Source organism: Crotalus tigris, unplaced genomic scaffold (assembly GCF_016545835.1).
Source record: "Crotalus tigris isolate CLP2741 ecotype Arizona unplaced genomic scaffold, ASM1654583v1 scf7180000017752.986373038:1224578, whole genome shotgun sequence".
Taxonomy (NCBI): Eukaryota; Metazoa; Chordata; class Lepidosauria; order Squamata; family Viperidae; genus Crotalus; species Crotalus tigris.
In genome coordinates this window covers 145,177-159,033 of record NW_024096614.1, presented here as the reverse complement: position 1 = coordinate 159,033, position 13,857 = coordinate 145,177, and positions in this window count along the sequence as shown.

The following is a 13,857-nucleotide window of genomic DNA, read 5'->3' as shown; positions in this document are numbered from 1 at the left end:
CAGACAGGATGAAAACTCTGTTGTAGGGGGGGCTCTGCAGCCATTAAAAAGACTGAGCTTAATGCATCTAGGACCAAAACTCTGTGATGCAGATCCCTCATTAAGAAGCTGAAAGTAGGTTTGTTTTCTTTGGATTTAGTTAATAATTCTCCCCCAAACAGAGATAATTGTGCAAAGCTCTACCGATTACAACCTAAATGTAATTAGTATTTCTTTATAGTTTAAACTTTGCAGCCTAAGAGGAATTTCAGACTCTCATGGTTTTGAAAGTAGAAGAAATAGAGATTCATGGATTTTCTATTCAGTTCATGATGAATTTAGAATAACACAGTGATGGGGGTGACAGAAATCTATAAGTGATAATCTGGTTTGGGCTCATGGATGTACCTATTCCGAAGGGCAGAAACTCTCCTCGTTCAGTGAACTTCCCATCCTTATCTAAAAAGTGATTTGGGTTGAATTCTTCAGGTGTCTCCCATTATTCAGGGTCAAGAAGAACAGAACGCAGGTCTGACAAAATTATGGTCCTCTGCAAAAAATATTCAAACAATATTAATGACATGTTTGGTTTTAGCTTGTCTTGATAGACCCATATTTGTTCATTTCCAAAGCAGTTTCTGGGAGCAGTGGCTATTCTTAGCATTTCTCACCTTTGGAATGTGGTAACTCTTCATCATCACATCTTTTGTACTTTGCCTGGGAAGCCCAACTAGCAAGACATTTTTTAAACGCTGCATTTCATGAATCACGGCATTGGTGTAGGGCAGCTTCTTCCGATCCTGATAGGAAATTGAGATCGAGGAATTAAAGGCATCTTCAATCTCCTTCTGGACTTTCTCTAGAAAAAAATAATAGAAATAGAAGCCTCATTTTCATTATTATGTTTCATTTACTTGTTTCCAAATTTTAATCCTTAACAGAACTTTAGGACATAGAACGTGTATGCATGCATGCACAAAGGTGCCTCCCCCTCCCTTTCCCACTGGGCCACCAACCCAGAAATTTGGGAGACTCCTGCCCTACACCCACTCCATAAATAGCTTTAAATTTACCTTGAATTGGACCCAGAAACAAACTAGCAACCAGTGCAGCACATATAATAGTGGTGTTATATATGCCACCCAAGGGATCTCTAGAAGTAGCTGCACCACTGGATTTGCTACCAGCTGTAACTTACAAATACTCTTCAAGGGTAGCCCAAGTAGAGCACATTGCAGTAATCCAACTGAGAGATTACAAGGGCATGAGAGATGCTGCACATATCCTCACAATCCATGAAAGGGTACAATTAGCAAATAACATGAAATTACACAAAGGGTCTCCTAGCCTCGACTGCCACCTGTTCTTTCAGTTGGAGTCATGAGTCTGGAAGAACCCACAAATTGCACACAGGATCTGTCTGGCAAAATGCAGTCCACTCAGAACTAAAGATGATAAACCCCAAGATCCTGGAGTCCCTTTGATCCCTCAGTGACTCCATCTTACCAAAATAAGGTGTCGGGGTGACATGATAGCAGTGTTCTAATATTTCAGGGGTGTCTTTAAAGATGGGGGGGCAAACTATTTTTCAAAGGACCAAAAGGCAAGACAAGAAATGATGATTGGAAATTAACCAAGGAGAGAAGCAACCTAGAACTAAGAAGAAATTTCCTAACGATAAGAGTAATCAGCCAATGGAACAACTTGTCTTTTGAAGTTGTGGGTGCTCCATCACTGGAGGCTTTTGAGAAGAGAGTGGACAGCCACTTTCCTGGAATAGTATTGGTCATCTGGCTTGAGGAAGGTTTCTTCCAATTCTATTATACTATGTTCTACCAGGGTTGTCCTGGCCCAGTATGTAGCCATCTGGTCCAGAATACAGCTAGCTTAGGAAATTGTGTGTAGACCAAGTAGCATTTTAAGGGTTAAATTGCTGCCCTCTGAAGGGTGGCCTTCTGGGAAATGTAGTTTAGTTGTTACATGGTTATATCTGTGTTCTAATTAGCCACTGGGAGGGTCTTGTGTCTTTATTATGGGACATCCTGTTTCGTGGCAGGTTTATTATCTTTCTCCATGAATCCTAGCAATGCGGCTGGGAGCTCCAGAGCAGCATGTGATCTTTATGAAGATGGAGGAAAATTATTCTCTTTTTACCTGCATGAATGGACAGAATATGAATCATGTGACAGATATATCTACATAACTGTGAGTTAATGCTTACGAATTCCTGATCAATAAATATTCTGCATGTTACCATTCCATGGAGTTATTCTATCTGGATAGTGGCTAGAGCAACCGCCTACATTCCAGAATAAGGGGTTAAGCTAAAGCCTGTTGTCCCCCATGCAGATACCCACTGTGTCCAGGCATTACAAGAGGGTAACTACAGCATCATTTAGGTCACTGGGCTGGAGGTGCAAAGTTGACTATTCTGGAAAAATTGTTGATACCTCACCCCATGGTATTGGATGATCTCACCATGCAGATTCATAAAGACTTTTAAAGGAACAGAGACAGGACGGAGCTCTGCACCATGCCACAAATGAGAAGCTTTGGACTGGACCTCTCACTCCCTATCACCACCAATTGGGACTGGCCTTGAAGAAAAGAGATGAACTGGCGCAACACTGCACCATCCAGTCCCGATTCCCACAGCCAGCTGAAAAGGATACCACGGTTGATGGTATCAAAAGCCACAGAGGGGAAAAGAAGAGCAATGATAGACGTGCTATCCCCATTCCACTCCCTCCAGACATCATCCACAAGCAGTGCTTTTTTTCTTAAAAAAAAAAAAGTGCTGGAACTCACATACATGATACAACCCGCCTTGCCTACCCTACAAGGTTCCATCCAAAAAAGGTGCCAGAACTCCGTTCTGGGCATTCTATGAGAAAAAAAGCCCTGTCCACAAGTATGGTTAATGCTGTCTCTGTCCCATAACCAGGCCTGAAACCTGGCTGAAGGGGGTCCAGATAATCCATTTCATCCAGGACCCATAGTGCAACCATTTTTTCCACTACTTTCCCCTTCACTAAAAAGGGGATTTCTGCAATTTAGGCCAGAAACAAGTAGCAAATCTGAAAACCAGGGTATATTTCTACTTTGAACGTGTTAAATGTTTTAGATTTATACTGATTCCAGTTTTTAGTTCCTCTCTCATCATTTTATTGAAAATTCAAAGAAGGCTCTCTGTACATTCCTGGCTTTCCTTTAATCCTGCTAAGTTCATGCCCCTGCTTATAGGGTCAAGAGTCTACATAGGAAAATTATTATGAAGAATAGATTCAGTTGCTCATTCAATAGCTTAGAATTTCAAATAATTTCTGTATATTATAGAACCTGAGACTGGCCCTTGCTCCCACAGCCCAGATTTCTCTCACCTTGGATGTCGGGATGATTGGTCAAGAGGAGCAGTGCCCACATCAGAGTAGCCATGGTTGTCTCTGTCCCAGCACCAAAAAAATCAACAATACACTGAACCAGGTTCTCTTCATTGTAGGTAGAGTTGGGATCATTCCTGCTCTGATGTTTAAAATGGAAAATAAAAATTACAATGAACTCTATGCAAGTTTTTTATAGTTATTTTTGTCTCTGTGTTGCAAATCATGAGAATAAATATAATCCTGGTAGTTACGGTATATTGGAAAATCAATGCATGAGAGTAAGAATTAAAGTGTTATGTTCACACTGAGTAAGACACTATATTGAAGTAGCCAAGATCAAAGGGAGATTTGGCTTTGGAAGAACTTGAATTCATCTCCTTTTATTTTATGGTTGGTTGCCTCAGTAAATACTTGCATGTGAAATGGTGATTAATATGCTACTAGAGTGAATCACAAAACATCACAAGCAGGAGTATCTGCATGCATTCTAATTTAAAGTTATGCCCAAAGGTGATGTACATGACCGATCTTACTACCAGCTTTTGTGGCTACTCTGACACACCATGACAATTCATGCATTTTTCAGAGTACAGGTAGTCCTCAATTTACAACTGTTCGTTTGGTGATCGTTCAAAGTTTCAACAGCAGTGAAAAACATGATGTCAACCTTGAAACGAATTTGGCTGCAGCCATCTTCACTTCATTTTCAGTTGCCACGGTGATGGGAGGAGGGAGATGTATTCTCTTAGTTTAGACACAACAATAACTATTCTGTAGGAACTGTTCTGGCCCATATAGCTCTATGGCCCATATAGCTCTATGGCCCAGCTCTATGTTGGAAGGTCTGGCAGTTATTGGGTTAAATGCTAGGTATGTGGATGGGTCAGTGGGAGGAGTTCCAAAGGTCTTTGGGAGACTTCCTGGACACAAGCCACATGGGAATCTCTTTGTCTGTAAGAAGCATGGGCCATGGAAGGTCTCCCTATAAACATAAAGATGGTGTGAAGAGCAATATCTTCTTACCTAAAGGAAGGATCTAAAAGATGAACAAACATGTATTTCCAGCAGCACCAATCTCAACGTGAACGCAAGTAATCTTTCTCATTAAAATATATTTTGTTTATTATAAGATCGTTTCTTTTGAGTTAACTATCTGACAGGATTTAAAAGAGATCATTTTAAGTTTGTGTCAGAATAGTAAGAAGATATACTCATAATTTGTGCCATCCTTTGAAAGCAAATAGTAAATTGGCAAAGATTAATTCTCCCCTCAAAGCTGCAACAGTTTGAAGAAAGAGAATCAAATTGGTTAGCCCTTTCTCTGCATAATAAACTTTATTTTTATAATAAACCTTCAAGGAAGTAAAGATTCTCTTGATGCCTTTAAAAGCCTGCAAAGCAAAGCCAGCGTGTCTGTGTAAAAAACAGCTTTCAAGGAGTGATTCAGAGGTTTTGTTATGCTAATTCGCTTACTAGCTAACCTTCAAAGTAAAAAGTACCTTGGACCTGTTCTCAAATTAATGTTTATAGCGGGGAGAAAGGAAAACAAAAATCTACACTTTTGTTCCTTGCATGAAAAGTTTGAATTTTAACACCAAAAGGAGCTTGGGCCTTTCCCCCTCCCCTCTTTGCCAGTGAATCATGCAGCCTGAAACAAAGAACTGTTTAATGACTGCCTCTAAAGTTCAGAAAAAAGCAAGGTTTATTGCCTTTCAATAAACTCATCTGTTGCCATAGTGACAGCCCTAGATATGCTCGGAATTTCAGCCAATGTTATAAGGAGGAATCATCGCAGAAGCACCCCCTGGTGGTCATGCAATTTTTTTTCTAGCTGAGTAACAACAGCCACAATTAATTCAGCACACAACAGAGCAAATCTGTTAGTTAAAGTGCAAGCTACTTAAAGTTATCCCCAGCTACCAACACCCCCCAGAGGGCACAGAGTGATCTTACCTGAAGCATTCACTCACTCACCCAAGCTGAGCACGAAATCAAAGCCAAGTCTCTTTGCTTATTATCACAGCTGATGACCCGGAGTTCCAGCCTGCAACTGACCAGGTGGGAGTTTGTACCTCTACATTCTTTCAGTGGCTCACTAGCAGTAACGTGGTAATAGGAAGAATTTGGCTAGCCTTTTTAACACCCCCTAGAGGGCACAGAGTGAACTTACCAAAAGTACTCACTCACTCACTCAAGCTGAAAGTTAAGCTGTTCCAGCTTGAGAGACAGGAAGCAAGAGCCAATTGCCTTCGCCTATTATCACAGCTAATGACCCGGAGTTCCAGCCTGCAACTGACCAGGTGGGAGTTTGTACCTCTACATTCTCTCAGTGGCTCACTAGCAGTAACGTGGCAATAGGAAGAATTTGGCTAGCCTTTCTCCAGACGCCCCCTAGTGGTTAAAGGAAGCTCTACATGCAAGCCTTTAACTGCACCCAGAGAAGCCCCTCTAGTGGACAAAGGGTGAACCTCGAAGCCAGAGCACCCTGGTAGCTGACCCACAGCAAGTGACCCCTAGTGGTGAAGGGATGAACTGCACTGAAGTACCCACAAACACAGGAGAACGCACCCAGTGGCATCTCCACCCACAGACAGCACCTCAGAAGCTGATCTACAAGTAGCGACCCGTAGTGGTCAAAGAGAGAAGTTCTTCAAATTCTCTTCAAAATAGCTGAGAAGGACACTGAACCTATCCTAGCCATAGCTAAGCATCCTACTGGTCTAGCAGAAGGGGTTCAACCTATCAGCCTAGTTGAGATACATCAACCATCCCACAGACGCCATGCATTCACATCTGATGGAGAAATGGCACATCATCCACAGACGCCATGAACGAAGTTGGGAGAGATTATACAAACTCTACCATGAACAGAAGGAGGAACTCTCCCCAGAACGGGCACATGCAGTGGAAGGAGATAAGGAAGACGCCTACGTGCAATGGATGGACTCTGAACGGCAACTCAAGGACATTCAAGAACAATTAAGAGACTCAAGAATCGATAGCAAGATGCACAACCTCAAGGTACTAAACAAGGAACGCAAGACGTTTCTAGAGAGCTCACAGGGTTCCCCACAGCCCAAGCCTCGTCAGAAAAGCAGACTGGTCGACAGGGCCAAGTCCGAAGTCTCCTGCTATTCATATGCACCATCCCAACGGTCGCACGCAGATCCATCCCACGTGTCTGGAACAGCCTCATCTTTCCGCCACATATCCAAGACACATTCCAGCATGTCCCAACAATCGCATATCACAGGACCCTCCCACCATTCAAAGGTATCTTCTCGCCAGAGCCATGCATCTCGAGCCTCAGGAGCAGAGAGTATTGCCGCCCGTCTCAGGGAAGCACGGATCAATACCGCAATGGCCAACGTTGCTGCAGAAGCAGCAGTAGACGACAAGCTACATAGAGAAGACTTGGCCAAAGCTCAGGCCAACTTTGAGATTTTCCAGCGACAACAGAGAGCAAAAGAGGCAGCCGCAATAGAAGTGATCCTGCAGAGAGAGTTAGAAGATGCCATATCAACGCCCAATTTGGAAAGTCTAGGAAGGGAAAGTTCTCACAGCCGTGTACAGGCCTATGTGGACAACCAAAGCGCACTCCAGAATGCACAGATGAGAGCACCTCAGCCAGCCACAAGCCCCCCAAGACCGAGTAGACAAACAGAGAAATCTCAACAACCTGATTCGCTGGTCAACCACAGAGTTGATGACACGACACCTAGGTCACGAGATCCTCCTGCCGTTGCTGCCACATTGAACCTGATGGCAACAACTGCACAGCGGGGAGTGCCACAAGATCTTGCCACCATTATTACCCCAGCAACGGCAACAACTGCACAGTGGGGAGTGCCACAAGATCTTGCCACCGTTATTACCCCATTGAACCCCATAAAACCACACCTACAATACTGCATGCTTGTGACAACCAAACCTGTTTTGGTAGCAACAGTGTTCCAACCGCGCCTAGAACAACACTGCATGCTTGTGACAACCAAACCTGTTTTGGTAGCAACAGTGCTCCAACCGCACCTAGAGCATCGCACGTTTGTAACAACCAAACCTGTTTTGGAAGCAACCGTGTTCCAGACAAGCAAGACTTACTACAATTTAGCTTTGTCCATAAAGGACAAACAAGACAAACAATGCCCCCAAGACTGGGAGTCATGGAGCATACTCCCAAAATGTCTCCAAAGCATGCAAGTGCAGCGCATGTATGTCTCCAGCTCACCTGCCCCAATGCAGAAGAAAGAGTTGTACGCTTCCTTAGATGTGCCTACGAAGGTGTCTGCAGCCTTAAGATACGTCTCACTCTACAGCGGGGAGAGCCACACTTACGTTATCTTGTTTGTGACCATAAGATGCATCAGAGTCTACAGCGGGGAGTGCTGCAGTCTTGGTGTCTTCTTTGGAAAAGCAAAACTAACAATGCAACAAGGCCACACCGTACCAAGGTTACAGCTATATGGCACCACTTTAGCTGTAAAGCTGACCAACTTGACAGCAAAGACGTGGTGCCTTGAACTACAGTCCACCACCTTCTACGCTGACAGCAAGGTGATGTCAAGCTACATCTGCAAACAAAGTGGACACTTCTACGTCCATGTAAGCAACAGAGAGAAAAGGATTGAAACATCCTTAAGCCCTGAACAATGGCAACATGTGCCAACAAATAAGAACTTTGTCAACCAAGTAAAGTGGCCCAACCTTGCCACATAGATAACAGAACTGATCTGGCTAGAAAGTCTTCAGCTCTTGGCCTGTCCAAATAGACAGATGCCACACAGACCAAAACGTTATGCACTTCCAGCTTCAGATCAAAGTGCCAACCTTCAACCTCAGACACCCGGTAAACGTCAACCAATCCGCTTCAAAACCCTGTCTAAGCGGAGACAACTGAAGTTAGGCATAGTTTTGATTGTCTTGATCACTTGTCTCAGCACCCCAAGAATTAGCCTTGTAGAAGCCTGCAAGGACTTACTGCCTTTCATGGACTCCATGTCATTAAATACACTGACACCCACACATGAAGTCCTCACCCTGACGACAACAGTAGCAGTCCTCTTCAGTACTCCACCGGTGGCTCCAGACCCTTCGGTTCTTGAGTATCCTGAGTCTTCTGCTCAAGCTGTCGTTCCTGATTCTTCACTTCCAGCTGCTGTTCCTGACCCTTCAGTCCCAGCTGTTGTTCCTGATTCTTCAGCTCCGGCTGTTCCTGAGTTTCCAGATGTTCCTGATCCTGAGTTTCCAGCTCCAGCTGTTCCTGAGTTTCCTGATGTTCCTGACCTTGATTCTTCAGCCCCAGCTGTTCCTGAGTTTCCAGATCCAGCTGTTTATGTCTTTCCAGGTTTTTCAGTTCCTGAGTATCCTGTGAATCCAGTTCCCCTCATTCCCAAGAAGCTTGGGTTCCAGTTTTTTCTGTTCCAGATTTGGTTCCAGTCTCCTTCACAGGAAGAAGGCCTTGTCTCATTGGGAGACAAGACTGCATACCAGAACTATTGGCCCACAGTTCCTGCGCACCGGGCCCACGCACTTGATGAACTAATTTACCCAGCTGAGATCCAGATCATGAAGCCACGTGAGTCAGGTCGTGACTCAAAGACACTTGTACCAGGCTGATCACTGATTTGGTCCATCGCTGATGAAGACTGAACCAGAAGATTAAACCTCAAATTATGTATTGTCTTATGCATTGTTTGATGTAACACTTGCCTTTTTTCATAATTGTGCATGTTTTATGTTTACCTTATAGTTATGCATGTTTGATACCAAGTTTTTACCTATTTAGTCACAAGTTAACCACAATGAGTATTGCATGCCTTGATGCTACGTTTTTACTATTTTAGTAGTGGAAATATAAATTTCCAAGTGGGGAGTGTTCTAGCCCATATAGCTCTATGGCCCATATAGCTCTATGGCCCAGCTCTATGTTGGAAGGTCTGGCAGTTATTGGGTTAAATGCTAGGTATGTGGATGGGTCAGTGGGAGGAGTTCCAAAGGTCTTTGGGAGACTTCCTGGACACAAGCCACATGGGAATCTCTTTGTCTGTAAGAAGCATGGGCCATGGAAGGTCTCCCTATAAACATAAAGATGGTGTGAAGAGCAATATCTTCTTACCTAAAGGAAGGATCTAAAAGATGAACAAACATGTATTTCCAGCAGCACCAATCTCAACGTGAACGCAAGTAATCTTTCTCATTAAAATATATTTTGTTTATTATAAGATTGTTTCTTTTGAGTTAACTATCTGACAGGATTTAAAAGAGATCACTTTAAGTTTGTGTCAGAATAGGAACCAAGGTCAAGTTACCTAAGTTTTGGTAGGATGAAGTTTCCGTTAAAAGGCCCGCGAAAGTAGTTAATTGGGGATTATGATTTATGACATACTGAAGAGGTGGAGAGTTCAATTTTTTACTTTGTAACCTTGGGGGTGGGGGACTTTCAGTCTGGGTTTCACCCTTGTTTGTACAAAAACTATGTAGCCATTGAAAGCTGTTCTAAATTATTGAAATGTCACTTTGATTGGTGAGCTCCTTTATCTGCACGTTTATTTACCCATATAAATAATTCCTGTCAAAATTTCTATTGTAGTCCCCATTTAGCAAAAGTGTAATAAGGATGATCCTTCAGTTACAGACTAATTAATCTCATTGACATCATAGCCAAATCATAGGCCAAATGAGGACTGGGTAATTGAAAAGGGATTTCTACCCAAAGAGTAAACTGGTTTTAGGTCTGATCACCTCACCATTGATAATGGTTTCGTTTTATGTCATCTAATAGAAATGTATACCATTAAGGGAAGACAGATGTTTACAATTTTATAGACCTCAGTGCAACATTTGATTTAATAAACAGGGACCACCTGTGGAAGAAACCTATGGAGCCAAGCATGGATCCTACACTCCTCTCTTTATTCAAGGCATTATACACAAATTTATGCCTAAGGTACACACAGACAGGAATGCGTAGTACTTAGTACCAATAAGGGACTCAGTCAAGGATGTATACCGGCTCCCATTTTCTCTAATCTGGATACAGGTAATCTTTGATTTACAACCATTCATTTAGTAACTATTGAAAGTTACAATGGCACTGAAAAAGAGACTTAACGACTGTTTCCACATTTACAACCATTGCAGCAACCTTATGCTCATGTGATCAAAATTTGGGTGCTTGCCAACTGACATCTATTTATAGATCATGTGATCATCTTTTGCAACCTTCTGACAAGCAAAATCAATAGGGAAGCCAGATTTACTTAACAATTGTGTAACTAATTTAATAACTGCACTGATTCATTTAACAACAATGGCAAGAAAGATCATAAACTGGGGCAAAATTTACTTAAAAACTATTGTGCTTAGCAATGAACTAGCTGAATGAATGAAATCCCAAGGTCCCTCCATTTAACTAATATGCATATCCCCAGAATTAAACACGTAAACATTGTGCTCTATGCAGATGAGGTAGTATTGATGTCATGTATCCAGGTAGGGATCATTCATATTGTGCGCTCAATGACCTGAAGATCAATAAATTCAAACCTAAAGTAATTATTTTCAGAAAGAGGTGGAGTATGTATAGTTGGAACTTGGATAGGGAATGTACACCTCAAGTTACGTCCTACCTATACGCAGGACTGGGTTTCACAGAAAACAAGGTTTCTGACTCCCACATTTAAGAGAAGGGCTACAGCCTCTGCCAATGCCATAGGGCAGTTCATCAACTACTATAGTTACTTGGTTTCTTTACTTCCTATCATAAAGATCTATAACAGCAAAATAGTCCCAATGATCACAAATGAAACAGAACTGTGGGAATATACAAATGCCTTTTTAATGGAAATGATGCAATCTATTTTCTGAAATGTATCCTGGGAGTGGATAACTCTACCCCACTTCCAGCAATAAGGATCTAATTGGTATATCCCTTATATAAAGCCATTTAGTAATTAAAGCATTCAACTAGAAAATATTTTATTTTTTGATAGGGTTAGATGACTAAATCGATAACGCTTTTGTTATTTTCTAGTAAAATATTCTCGCATGATGAGGAATACACAATTTTAAGAGCAGAGCTACAGCAATCCATGTGGTGGTAAAAGTCTATTGGTGGTTTCTGAGATGTATTTGATGTATTGCTCGACACTCAAACAAATTGTCTATTAATAGGTACCGTATATTCCAGCGTATAAGGCGACTGGGCATATAAGATGACCCCCAACTTTTGAGAAGATTTTCAGGGTTTAGAAAGTCATCTTATACGCCAGAAAATACAGTACAATATTGAATTTCTGTTTATAGATGAGCACTATAGGAGCTCCTTTTCTGCTAGAAAGCTTTGTCCTGTTAGTGCTTATTTCTGTAAAAAAAATAGGGCTGGCCACTAGGGGGCAGATTGGTTTTAAATTCAGAGAACAGCTACCCATATATTCCTGCGTATAAGACAACCCCTGACTTCTGAGAAGATTTTCAGAGTTTAGAAAGTCGTCTTATACACCAGAAAATACGGTACATACAGATGACCAACATCTACATACCTCTCAAATAACCTGAAAGGAAACAAAAAGATCAAAGCTCCTTCTCACCAGCAATCAACATGCATATGAGCAGACATTAACATGGGACCTACAATCTAATAAAAAAAATAACAGCAAACACCACTCCTTTCCAGCACTGATGTTGCTACTTAGTTTGGTAATGAAATGTGTACATGGAAACCACCAAGCTGAGGGAGCACCAAGAAACCCACAATTCAACATGGCAAGTTGGCCATAGTGAGTTGTCACATTCAGAGTGAGTGTATTGCGGGATAAGGGCAGAGTTGGATGTGACTTCTTTGTAGCAGTGAGGAAAAGGGTTGTTGCTTGAAGGTGCTGAGAGCAAGTGCTATAGTGCACGTTGGACTCACCTTATCACTGACTTTTTATTAGTTGGAATAAGATCGTTTATTTGTTCATTTATTTATTTATTTATATCCTGTCTTTATTATTTCCATAAATAACTCAAAGTGGTGAATGTATCTAACACAGCTTCCTTCTCCTATTTTCTCCACAACAACTCAGTGAAGTGTTGGGCTGAGAGACAGTGACTGACCCAAGGTCATCCAGCTGCTTTCATGGCTAAGGCAGGACTTGAACTCACCATCCCTGGGTGTCATGTCCCCATTGGATTCTGGTTTGGAGAAAGAAGAAGAGTTGGAACTGGAACCATCTGACAGGGATGACCCATTTCCCCTGGAATGTCTGGAGAGTCCAGAGGCTGAGGACAATGCTATCCAAGGCCCCTCTGACATTGGGGGAACTGGTTGACTGGACAGGGAGCTGCCTGCCTTCACAGACACAGACAAGGATCTGCTGCAGATAGCCAGTAGTGATGAGATGCAACAGATCCCCTCTGATGAGGAATAGCTGCTTCCACCATCTGATCCCAGGGCATGGACAGTGGAGCAGAGGGAAGCTCAGAGGAGGTTTGTGAGGCTGCTGTTGAGGAGGCTGACTTGTTCCTCCTCATAAGGAACACCTGGCTCGGGCTGATTTAACCAGAGGCCAGAGGAGGATGCCTTCATTAGGAATAATTGTTTGTTTCGGCACACACTTCCCTGGCCTTCGTGAACTCTGCTTCTTTGACTTTGGATCATGTTCCTCCCTGTGGTCTCTGAACCACAGGGTTCAGAGTTGAGGACCATAGGGTTCAGGGTTGAGGACCACAATGTAGAAACCCTGTGGTTTCTATACTGTGGTCCTCAATGGAACTGCATCTACATGGAGGGAAGTGTGTAGTGGGGTGCCCCAGGGCTCTGTTCTGGGCCCAGTACTCTTCAACATCTTCATCAACGATTTGGATGAGGGGATAGATGAGGAACTCATCAAATTTGCAGAAGACACCAAGCTGGCAGGAATAGCCAACACTCCAGAAGACAGTCTTAAGATACAGAAGGATCTGGACAGACTTGAACACTGGGCACTATCTAAAAAAATGAAATTCAATGGTGAAAAAAGTAAGGTTCTACATTTAGGCAAGAAAAACCAAATGTACAGGTATAGAATAGGGGGTACCTTGCTCAATAGTAATAACTGTGAGAGGGACCTTGGAGTCCCGGTGGACAATCACCTAAATATGAGCCAGCAGTGTGCTGCAGCTGCCAAAAAAGCCAACACAGTGCTGGGCTGCATTAACAGAGGGATAGAATCAAGATCATGTGAAGTGTTAATACCACTTTAAAAGGCCTTGGTAAGGCCTCACTTGGAATATTGCATTCAGTTTTGGTCACAGCGATGTAAAAAAGATGTTGAGACTCTAGAAAGAGTACAGAGAAGAACAACAAAGATGATTAGGGGACTGGAGGCTAAAGCATATAAGGAACGGCTGCTGGAATTGGTATGTCTAGTCTAATGAAGAGAAGGATGAGGAGGGACATGATAGCAGTGTTCCAATATCTCAGGGGCTGCCACAAAGAAGAGGGAGTCAAGCTATTTTCCAAAGCGCCTGAAGG